Raw genomic sequence first — 12004 nt, forward strand, 5'->3', positions numbered from 1 at the left:
TGATTTAGCCCACAGGTGTCAAACTCACGGCATCATGTTGCCATCACATGACATTTCATGGTGTTTTTCCCATTCACAAAGCTAGGTTGGGTGTGGCCAGTTTGACACCCCTGATTTAGCATGAGCTGGTCAGATGAAAGGCATCTCCTCTGCTGTTGTCAGTGACTTCCACATCAAGGTTGCTGGGGATTCTGCAAGAAAACACAATTGAAAAAAATGATTTTTTTTAAAAAAAACTTTCCATGCTGCATAATGCTGGAGCTTGCACGCTGGAGATTTTTAAGCTGTATTTCAGCTGCCAACCTTATGCTTTGTTGTTATAAATGTTGTAAAATGTGAGAAGTATAGGTTAAAAGTAAATTTTATTAGAACGTTTTCATATTCTTTTGTAAATTTTATGAGAATTTCCCTGAGATTATTTCCAGGTTTCCTCCAGGATAAAAGTTGGAGAAGTGTGGTCTACATCACTAAGTAGACCATTCCATTATTTCCAGTGATGTCTGTTGCCTAGCCTATGTCAAAAGGTTGACAATGGTTGGATATTTTGTGATTGCTTCTTTGCAGGATACTTCCTGCATTGAGCCACTGAACTTCCAATACTGTTCTAGAGGATTTTCCAAATTTTCACAGGAGATTTTCATAGATGATGAATAAATGAATAATTAGACCCAGAACTGTTACCAAGTAAATAATACAATAATACAATACAATAGTAGAGTTGGAAGGGACCTTGGAGGCCTTCTAGTCCAACCCCCTGCCTAGGCAGGAAACCCTATACCAGTGATGGCGAACCTATGGCACGCGTGCGGCAAGTGGCACGCGGAGCCATTTGTCAGGGCACGCGAGGCGCTGCCCTGTCAGCTGGCCAGCGCGCATGCGCACGCTGGCCAGCTGAGTTCACCTTTTTAAAAGCTATTTTTCGCCTTCCCCAGGCTCCAGAAGCTTTATAGGAGCCTGGGGAGGGCGAAAAGAACCTCCCCCACTCCCCGGAGGCTTCAGGGACCGTCCCTGAAGCCTTCTGAACGCTTAAAACCACCCTCCGAGCAAACCGGAAGTGACTTCCGGGTTGCTCGGAGGGTCATTTTAAGCGTTCCGAAGGCTTCAGGAACCGTCCGAGGCTTCCCTGATGCCTTCGGAGCGCTTAAAACGACCCTCCGAGCAACCCGGAACTTCCGGTTTGCTCGGAGGGTGGTTTTAAGCGCTCCGAAGGCTTCAGGGACAGTCCAAGGCTTCCCTGATGCCTTTGGAGCACTTAAAACCACCCTTCGAGTTCTGTTTCACAGCAGCCCTTGAAAATATGCCCAAGAAGGATCCTGTTAAATTTCATGAATTTTGGACATGTATTCTGTCTAGTTAAAATTTTCTTTTCTATACTGATACCTGAAGTCTATAAGACAAAGAATGCATGTATGTCTTATAGTTTTAAATTGAAGGCTGATTTATTTTAGCTCTAAGAAAGCTGGATTGAATTTGGTCTTTAATTTGGTTGCACGTCTATCTGTGATACAGAATAAAGCTTCCTTTCCTCTCCCACATTCTACTTTTGTACAGAAGTTGGAGGCTCACTGATGCTGCTGTAAGCAGTTGTTTCATACCTTAATCAATTGCTAGGACAAACATTTGTTACGTATTATATACCTGAAGTGAATGAATGGTTCATTGTGCTGAACTGGCATGCACTGCTGGAATTGCTTAGCAGAGTAAAAGCAAAGTATTTAAGTGAGGTGCCTTGCTTTTATGAAGCACTTGTTTTACCAAATAAAGGATAAGGAGACTGAATGGAAAAGGGAGAAGATACCATTCTTGCCCCCTTAGTTGCTTGCTTATTCAATGACAATGAACAGGTTGAACTTCAAGATTCCCTGAGATTGCAAGGCTGGAAGGAAGCACCCTCTATCACTATTTGTTGGTGGAAGATGAAAGTTTACTAGTGTCAACTCACGAAGCTATAGATAGGGGGATGGGGAATCGCGCCTTGCAGCTGCATCGAACAATTCACATCTTAGTCAAAACAAAACACATCCTAGCCTGCTGCAGTCAAGTCCATATCCATAGAGACCCAGAATGGCCAGAGGGAGTGTCTTCTATGACCGCGAAATTGCTTTGTTGAGGAATGTGACTGATGACACACCTTGGGGGAAGTGGAAACAGGGTCAGGGGCAAGGCACAAACTGAGTGAAGTTAGCTGGCTTCACTTGGTCTGTGCGGATATGGCTGACTCTTTAAACAACTGGATTTTTCTTGAAACTTTGCTTGAGGCTCCTGCTTTTATTAGGGCATCGGTTGGAACCCTAATAAAGATCTGACAGGAAGCCAGCTCTAACTTCCACTCAGTTCACAAATTGCCTCTGACCCTGTTTCCCCTTCCCCCAAGGTGTGTCATCAGTCACATTCCCCAATGAAGCAATTTCGTGGACCATAGAAGTCACTCCCTCCGGCCGTTGTGGGTCTCCGTGGAGATGGCCTTGACTTCGGCTGGCTAGGATGTATTTTGTTTTTACTGAGGTGTAAATTCCGTGTTGCAGCTGCGAGGTGTGATTCCCATCCCCCTGCCTATGGTAACTTGGGAGCAGGTCAGGAAAGCTTTGCCAGTTGACATTCGGCTTCCCTCATTTCCTGAAGGCAACCTGTGCAAAGCAAAAACAGTTTGAATACAGGTATATCTTTTAGGGATGTGATTCCCCGCCCCCCAGGCTTAGTCGGGTTCTTTTCATGGAATTTGGCTATGAGGCGATCAGCTTGAATGTTACTGGTCTTTACCCAGGCACCTCTGATAGAGGGTAGCTCTTCCACTTAATTAATATTGGAGCTGCCCCCTGTGCCACCTAGAGTCAAGGATGCGTTATACCTCATAATGGGTTTGGCATCCTATGAGCACTGGGTCCGGAGGCTCATGGGGTGGTGGTCTCGGGGTCGACCCAACCACGGGTTTTCAGAACTAGTTTGTTTATTATGTAGAAGTGGATTATTATAATATATCACAAATCATCTAAGGTAGGGGTATCAAACTCGTGTTGTCTCATTGTCGTCAGGTGACATATCATGCTTTTTTCCCCTTTGTTAAAATGGGTGGGCGTGCTTTGACACCCCTGATCTAAAGAATCATTCAACTGAATGCAGAATATTTAGCATCTAATATATGCATTGAAATATTATTGCAGGGTGGAAGAAAATGGTAAGGCTGAAACTATAACTACACCAGTTGCATATTATAAGGGAAATATCTGAAACAAGCCAAAACCCCTTTTTACTTATGTGAATTAGCCAACAGAGAAAGCACACTTGGAGTGTGTGACTGTCTAATATATACCCAATGCCTTGAAAGAGCTTAACCATACCTTGAAGGGAATCTGTTAACAAAGGAAGTTCTTGGCCTTGTATTAGCTTTGTGATCCCAGCTGGAAAAGATTATATCTATGCTTGTCATAGAGTTACCCTTTCCCTATTCAGAATAGGGAAAAATATCTTAATGGCACTTACATTGAAGGAAAACATACTTTTTCCATCATCATTTTTCATTGTCTGTCTCTAATCCAGCTCAAAAAAATGGTAAACTTCATAAATCAAGAAATGCATAACCAAAGTTTTGCATAGACTTTGTGCCTAAACATTCAGATAACCTGCATTCCCAGGCAGTAGCTTTTTGAAGTGCCATATTCAATTCCAGGAATAGCCCAATCAAAAATCCAAACAATACATTCCAAGAAAGGATTTCTAGCCTTACTGATTGCCCAAGGTCAAGCCAGCTGGTCTGTAGCTACTTAAGACAAAGCCTACTCAGGATGAACTCTCTCCTCAGTAACCTTGTCCCTAAAAGACTCCTTTGGGCCTCGAGCCAGGTCTCTCTCAGTTCCTCTAATGGGCTGTCATCTCTCAATGGAGACATTTTGTTCTGCTTTTCAGGCTGTGAGTAAAACTTGCTAATTTTAGCTCATAAGCATTTCTGTGATATTGTGGAGTAAAGAATTCTGAAATATTAGTTGTCTCACAAGTTGGCACGGCAAAATAGAATGTCATAGCCATTTGAAACAAGGAGAATCTTGTTTAGAAATAAGGCAAAGGGGGAATATCTTTGTCTAAATTCAATGTGCAGGTCTTCAGAATGAAAATAGAAGACCGAAGGGCAAAGTATTTAAATCCTAGGAGATCTCCTTATATGGGGACCAATGTGAGTGTATATATGTGTTACTGACACTCCCTTAACTAGTGTTTAGTATTGCCAAAAAATGAGGTATAGATGATTCATTTTAAGAACTTGTGAGCAAGCTAGCTTTCTTTGCTTCTGATGAAATGTTAAATGTAATACCCACTTTTATCTTGTTATACGGGCAACATCTCAAGTTAATGTGCATCTATTCTAATTGATTCCAAAAACATTGCCAGCAGTTTTGTATCTGTTTGTGTCCATTACTAAGATAAATTTCCTCTGGTTTCCCACTGAGAATCTTCTGCCACATTCTGCTTGAGGAGAAAAACTGCTTGCAAAATACAGAGTGTTAGGGCTGCACATGTATTTTGAAAGAAGTTCTTCAAATCATCAGGAATATTTATAAAGTACCTCCCTTTAAATGTTAAAGCAGCTGAATTTTTTTCAGATTCCTGTATCTGCTTTAGAAGTTGCCCCAGCTGTGTCCACTTGTGTCCCAGCTAAGCAACTGTGTATGAACATGCATGTGGAAACAGCCAGCAGCCTTTTCCAAAGTAACCCTGTAAATCTGTAAAACAACATGGCTGCATTAATGATTTGCTCTGAATATGCATTGAATGCTTTTGAACAATCTGTTTTAGAGAGACATTTTTTGAAGAGATAGAATTTGCATAAGCAGAACAACTTGGAGACCTCTATACTTCAACAGAAAAATTCCTGTAATCTACATTCATGTAATTTTTTGGCAACAATTTGAAAGTGGTTTGTCCTACCTGTTTCTTCTGTTCACAAATTTTTAATCTAGTATTCAACCCTGATAATTCCTGGTGGTCTCTCATCCAAGTACTAACCAAATCCGAGCTTGTTTTATTTTTCAGAATTACCCAATTTTGCTCCCATTTAGTAAGGCACTGTTTAATAAATACAGCAGCCAAAATGTATGGTCATTTTTAATTTTCTATTTCCTAAATTCAGTTACATGAAATTGCATATATTTTGTATTGTGACACTGTATTGTTATCTTTATTGGTGCACAGAATGGGAAGGATAAATGGTATGAAGACTTTTTAAATGAGTATCTGCAGTCATGATCCTTAAAGCAACCAGTCTAATTGCTTAAAATGTGCACTTTTCAGTATATATAAATATAAGTTTTATGTTAATATTTACATTTTTTTAAATGAATTCCATTATTATTTTTCTTTTCAGTCCCTTAACGGGCGTTTGGGAAGACCTCTAGCAGGTGCTGTTCACACGGATGAAATATCTTATATGCCAAGGTTTGAACTATTTGTTATATTTGCATTTTTCCTTATACTGAGACAGACTCTTAATTCATCTACACATCACTGTAGTTCTGTCCATCTTCTTACTCTACATTCCCCCCTTAATCTACCTGGAAATATCAGGGATGAACTAGGGTTGTTTGCATTCAAAAATATATGCTTTCCCACTGTGTTATGTTCCTTCTCTAGTCCAGTGGTCCCTATTGTGATTGTAGCCCTGGCTGAGTAGTAGCTCTGATTGAGTCAGCCAAAGACCTTTCCCGACCCTAGTGCCAGAAAATACCTAATTATAAATGCCTAGGCCTTGATCTGTATGTCTTCTGTGTATAGACAAAACTATCCTTGAATTCTCATTTCTGATGAATTGGAAAATATTGTCTGATTAAAATTTAAGAATTAAACAAACTGAATTTTGTTTGCAAAATAAGTCTTACTCATATTCCATTCCATTGCTTCTTGACAAATAGATATACCAGTATCTCGTTGACAATAAAAAGTATCTTGTAGCAACCTGGGTTACTTTAGCAGTTTAGATACTATTATAGTTTACTAAAATGCTATCTGTTGAGCTCCAGAGAAATTAGGACATTCAAGCAGTTTAAATGAGTATAAAGATTTATTGCAAGTATAAGCTCTCTACAAGAATATGAACTACTAACTTCAAAAGAAAATTGGTGGTAGATAAGAGTAGAAGGAATTCAAGGTGGATTGGATCTTTTGTGAGCACGATGGGACTCATGACTGATGACACATTTGACCCCTTCCATGGGCTCAGGCCTGGTTATCTCCTACACTATCTACAGACTTACTGAGAGACAAGAACATAGATAAGGCCAGCTAATCAGGGTATTGCTTTTTTTTAAATAAAACTCTATATTTTTAGAACAAAAATATCTGAACATTTAATTTCGCTATTGGAACTTTTCTACAAGTTAGAGTAATATTTTCCTGAATTGCTTTTGAATTTACCACCATGGAAGCAATTCAGGTCAAAGGAACTAGTAGTATTGCTTTAGCAGAGCCTAATTAATGGAATTCCTTCTGAAGGAAAATAGATTGGATCTGTTTCTGATAACTTATAGCTGTCCAACAAAATATTTTGATTCCACCTGGATTTTCATGGTACAGGGTTTCAAATTAAATCTGCCTAGAAGTGGGGGTGGCATATTTTCTTTTGCACTTTATTTTGGGGACCCATGATGATTACAATATTTATAACTCAATACAATATCTTCCTATTGCAAATATGAAATGTTCATGCATGCATTAATTCCCCCAGTCCTTGACTTACAATCATTTGTTTAGTGACCATTCAAATTGCAGTGGCACTGAAAACAGTAACAATTGGTCCTTGCACATATGCCTGTTACATCAATCCCATAATCACATAGGTTCTGGTGCCTGACAACTGGCATGTATTTATGATGGTTGCAACATTCCAGGGTCATGAGATAAAAATTTTAGCCTTCCTGGCCAACTTCCAACAAGCAAAGTCAATAGGGGAAGCTGGGTTCATATAAGAGAGAACTACATTACATGGAAGACAAAGAACCGCCTACATACCTGCCAGTTTTGTATGATAAAGACAGGTTTTCTTTTTACATGGTCAAATATATGCAGCATTAAAACAAGCAGCATGAGCTGTAGAGCATTTCTGTTGTGTAAGGTGTTCCTGTAAGTCATTCAATATCAATATGGATAATCGGCAGCATATTTTACCATGTTAGCAATATAGAGAAAGCATTAAGTAAAAGTATGATGGACTGAAGTGTTAATATTTTCAAAAAAATAAGCTCGCTCTCATTCATTTTAAAAAACAAACCCTACCCTGAAGCACCTTTCCCTTTCTTTTTTGTTCTTGGCTTTAATCATGAGGTGTACTAATTAAAGTTTATAGAGCACTTTGCAAACTGCCTTCATCTATAGCTTCTAAATTGGGAATTTAGCTGAATCTTGTAAAGCAACAATTATACAAAACTTACTCTTCAGGTGGATTTTTATCCAAATCTATCTGATCATTGAAATGATCAGGCTTAAAGGACTTTATAGTGATGATGACCTGGCCTAACATCTTCCAAATTAACTTTTATAGCCTCAAAATTTTGCACTTTTAATGACTATAGAGCTATATTTATTGACGTGTTAAAATCTTTGAAATTTTCTGGGCTGCCGTACATTCACTATGCTCACTTCTGTATGTATAATAATATTGATCATATTTATAATCTGATTATTTCCAGTTCTTGTTTTATATTTAATTTAAATTTATTGGCCAGCTCTAATGGACTCTGTTCAATCAACATGTGGTTCAGAGGTGGGTTGTTCCCGGTTCAGCCAAACCGGTAGTGGCGGTGGCAGAAGGCTCCGCCCACCCGCCCAGATGCTTCTGCGCATGCACAGAAGCATTGTGTACAAGCATGAGCAAACCAGTAGTAAAACGGTTAGCAACCCACCACTGTGGTTGTAAATCGCAAAGATAATAAAATAAAGCAATTACATAAGATATATTAAAACCACAAAACAATTACATTGTTTTGTGGTTTTAACAGTTAATTAACAGTAGTCAGGCAATGTATGATTGTGCATTGTGTTACTGAACATATTAATTTTCTGTTCTAAGGCCTAAATTAATCAATTTAGTAATAAAATACAAATCAAGCTTCCTTTTGATTAGTATACACTATAGCTTCAGTATAAGTTCTGGTAGTATGCCTTTAAACAGCCACTTAAACAATCACTTTTTGTGCATTTATTTATATAATAAAAAATTAGCACCTTATAGCTCAAATAAATAATTCAGTGAATGCTTTAAAGACATGTGGAGTTAACATGATTGTGTTGAAACTGAATATGGGGATTTTTTTATATTAAAATGAGTTTTAGTATAATAATGTGTTGCATACTCTTTCTATCCTGCATTTCTATCTTGCATGTTGCTGCATTTAGCAAGAGTATTAAATATATTCGTTGATCCTCATTAAAAAATATCACATTATTTAAATTAAGTAGTAAATCTTCTATTTGAGGGGTCCTTGGTGTTCTCTGAGCTTGCTAGCATTGATGATGTTAGCTAGTTTGGGTAATGAAATGTCCTCAAGAAGACAAGCAAGCTCAGAGAGCACCAAGGACCTCTCATTTCAGCCCTGAGCTACAATTGATATCATCTTCTATTTATTAGGATTTTTGAGCTGAAAATAGTATTGTTTTATGGGTTTTACAGTTCATTCAAAATAAGTCTGTTTAAAACTGATATACACATTAAAACTGGCATCTGCCTTCCAATCAAAATTTATTTTATACAAGATAATCTGTGGCCCATTAGGTCATCATTTCAGAGATATTTCCTAACCTAAATAAACAGAGTAACCGTAGGAGGGGAAAATTCAATGGGAGTGAGGCAACTTAGGATCTCCTGCTTGTGCAGGGAGTTGGACTACAAGACCTCCAAGGTCCTTTACAACTCTGTTATTCTATTACAATACAGTAGTAAGTAATGTAGTTTGTGGCTTTATATGTTAAATCAGATATTCAGTCATTTAGGTTAGATTGACCTAAGAACAAGATGTCGCACAATAAACTAGATTTTGCTAGGATATTTGGCTTGGACTTTGCAAACCCAACCTTGGCATTTTATTTGTTTTCTTTTCACATGTAAAATGCAAACATTTTAGTACATAGCTGTTTTCCCAGAAAATGATTTGAAAATTTTTGTATAAAGGATTGTTATTTTGTATAAAGGATTGTTGAACACATCCTTGCCCCCAAAAGTCTTTTCTTTCTGGTGTTGGACTACAACTCCCATTGTTCCAGGCAACATGGCAGAGAATGCACAAAATAGCCCTATTATGTGAGTGAAGAAGCAGCTTTTCCCCAAAAATATTCCCCAAGCAGAATTCAAAGAACTCTTCTGAGCTCTATTCACACAAAAGTTTGTACCACAATATATAATTTGTACCTTACGAACTATATACTGGTTGCAGTGTAGCTCAAGTCTCCCCAAAAGCTGATATTTAGACTGTTTTGTGCCTTTGCTTTAGTCTCAGTTTCAGAAAAGGCACTTTGTTGTTTTGCTATTCTTGCTTATTTTTTTTCTCCCTTTGAATTGCCAAGCCCTTTGACCTTTTGTTCACATAACTGTAGTATTTCCTGTTTAGATATATATATATATATACAGATTTTATGGGAACTGTTCGGAACTTTATGAGAGATAATAAGGTGTAGCATGGCTTTTCCCAAATGTGCTATTTTCAAGTATATTATGTTATTGAAGAAAGGAAATCCTAACTGTGCTCTGTTCAAAGCAAGCAAGAAGTGGGTTTTATTGCCTCCTCATAATCCCATCTAAGATCCCACAGGCAAAGTGACACTTTTTGTTTTCCTATCAGACTTGGTACAAGTTGTTGGGTGTTCTGGATTTGCAGGACAAAGCCATGTGTGTTCATTCCCTAGATGCACTCTCACTAATCTGACTAGCTCTGCTAGGGTTGGGTGGATGAAAAAGCCTTTGTATTCCTCTTTAAAGTGAAATAATGAAGAAGAAAGCCAAGCGTAGAGAACTTAAGTCTTCCAAAATAAGTGAGTTGATTCTGTGAAATTCTTCCGGCAGGCTCCTGGCAGTTCTGCTAAAATGTTGTTGGGATTGGGGGGTGGGGGTGGGGGAAGAGAGCTTGATCATTTTGCACCTGCTCTCCTAATTACGTTTGTCACGTCTGCCAAAAGCGTTATAGCAATTACCTAATTAAGCTTCCCAATGTGGCTGTGAGGAAATGAGACCAGGTGGAATTATTCTACTCATAGGGAAACCCGAATCAAGAACTGCAAGTCAGTGATTTAAAAAGATGCCTCTCAGATCAAAGGAAAATTTAAATGTTTTGGGGAAGAGTTTATGTAGTATCATATGAAGGATCTACCTTGGTATTTCGTTGTGCTTTATACTCCTATTCCCTCTTAAATAAAAGGGTTTTTATAATACTACTTTTATTTTTAATGGTTATACCACCCACTCTAGTAGACTCTGGGCAGCTTACAAAATCTAAATAAGGAGTTAAAATATTTACAAGCACAAAATGGTTAAATAGTTTATGTGTAAAAAGCATGCCTCCCAACTGCTGATTTTATAGTTGATCCTGCCTTTAACAGCTTGGTGCCCAAGACACAATATTGAATGTCCAACTCAAATCCATGCTGACATTTAAAACATTTTAACAAGATCCATATTTTAAGGCAGAGTTGTGATAAGAGACTTCTGTCCTGTCCTCTATAATCACCAGCTGTTAAAATTCTCCCTGTTTCAAAAACAATTTTTTGTCCAGTTCATGGAGGATGGATGGCTAATGAAAAACACAATTTGTTTGAATTCTGTATTTGAATTCATTCCATTATTAACTGTCAGAAATATTATATTTGGAAATGCCTTTTAGTAGGGAGAAAGGGTTTTTTTAAGTATTTGTCACTTCTTATTTCCATAAATAGGTTTTGTTGCATAGATCAGAGTAATAAAACTTCAATTTAAACTCTATTCATGGATTTTTTTTTCAGGCTTGCGAAGCAATAAAAATCATACCTAATAACTATACACTTTTCAACTTGCTTTGGCATTGTATTTTTTTTCATACCTCAAGATCAGATTCCTTTAATAATTGCACGCCACACTTTCACCCAAGTTATTTTGCTGGCTAGGAGGAATGGGCCTCCTAATGTCCTGGTACACCACAATGTCACATTAGACAGACAGCTATTCAGAAGATTCTTTTGCAAACCATTCTTTCAAGAAGAACCAATGTAGTCATTGTTCAGAACTTCACTGCTCTTTCCATAGCTGCCAGCCAGCAGAATAATAGGCAGAACAGTTGACTTGATGCCTGCACAAGCAAAGAATTGTTATCTTCTTTATGACCCACTAACTAAATGACACACATATAAAAACCAGTGAAACATTTGAAGAATTGTATTTTCTGGCCAATTCCGGCTATATGCCTCTATGTGCAACTCAAAGAGTCTGCTACCACAAATTAGTTTTGACCAGTTACATAATGGTATTAAATTTGCCTCACTTTTCCCATGTGTGGAGATCTAGCTTGTAACCACTTTCCTGTGGCATTTCTCAAGGTTGTATTCTCTCTCCACTCCTTTTTAACATCAACATGAAACTGCTGGTGAAGTCCTTTGTCAGGCCTCATCAATACATTAAAATGACACCTAGCTCTGTTTTAAGATGATCAAGTGATTATATCCATGTTCTTAGTATTTGGAGGCTGTGGTAATCTGGGATGAACAGGTTTCAGCTCAACTCAAGCAAAACCAAGTGTGTATCTTGATTCTTCCAATGCTGATGATTCTCATTAGTTGCTTTAACCCAGGTACAGGGAATGACACTCATGTCATTTTTGTAGTCATTCTATCTTGTTGGCCTCCAGGGCTTTGCAGTTCTTTTGAAAGAGATGCTTTGCATTGCACTTATGAAGCATTTTCTTCATAATTCAATTCATTAAAACAGCTGCCTTTATTCAGGCTTGGATAGCTGTTTTGCAAATTGTTCTTACAGAGGGCATAGGGAATGTCCTGAAGAACA

At 38.0% G+C, this 12004-nt stretch overlaps 1 protein-coding gene across 2 annotated transcripts in view; it reads left to right on the plus strand.

Moving 5' to 3' along the window:
- Positions 1 to 12004, plus strand: part of RAP1A (RAP1A, member of RAS oncogene family) — a 94786-nt gene that overhangs the window by 48624 nt on the left and 34158 nt on the right. The window contains exon 2 of one of the 2 annotated variants that reach the window (XM_081946150.1): positions 5357 to 5427. The exons of the other annotated variant lie outside the window; for it this stretch is intronic. The gene's annotated coding sequence lies outside the window, so the exon portion shown is untranslated. The remainder of the gene's footprint in view (positions 1 to 5356; positions 5428 to 12004) is intronic. 2 annotated transcript variants of the gene reach the window in all.

Source organism: Natrix helvetica (assembly GCF_964273705.1).
Source record: "Natrix helvetica genome assembly, chromosome: 3".
Taxonomy (NCBI): Eukaryota; Metazoa; Chordata; class Lepidosauria; order Squamata; family Natricidae; genus Natrix; species Natrix helvetica.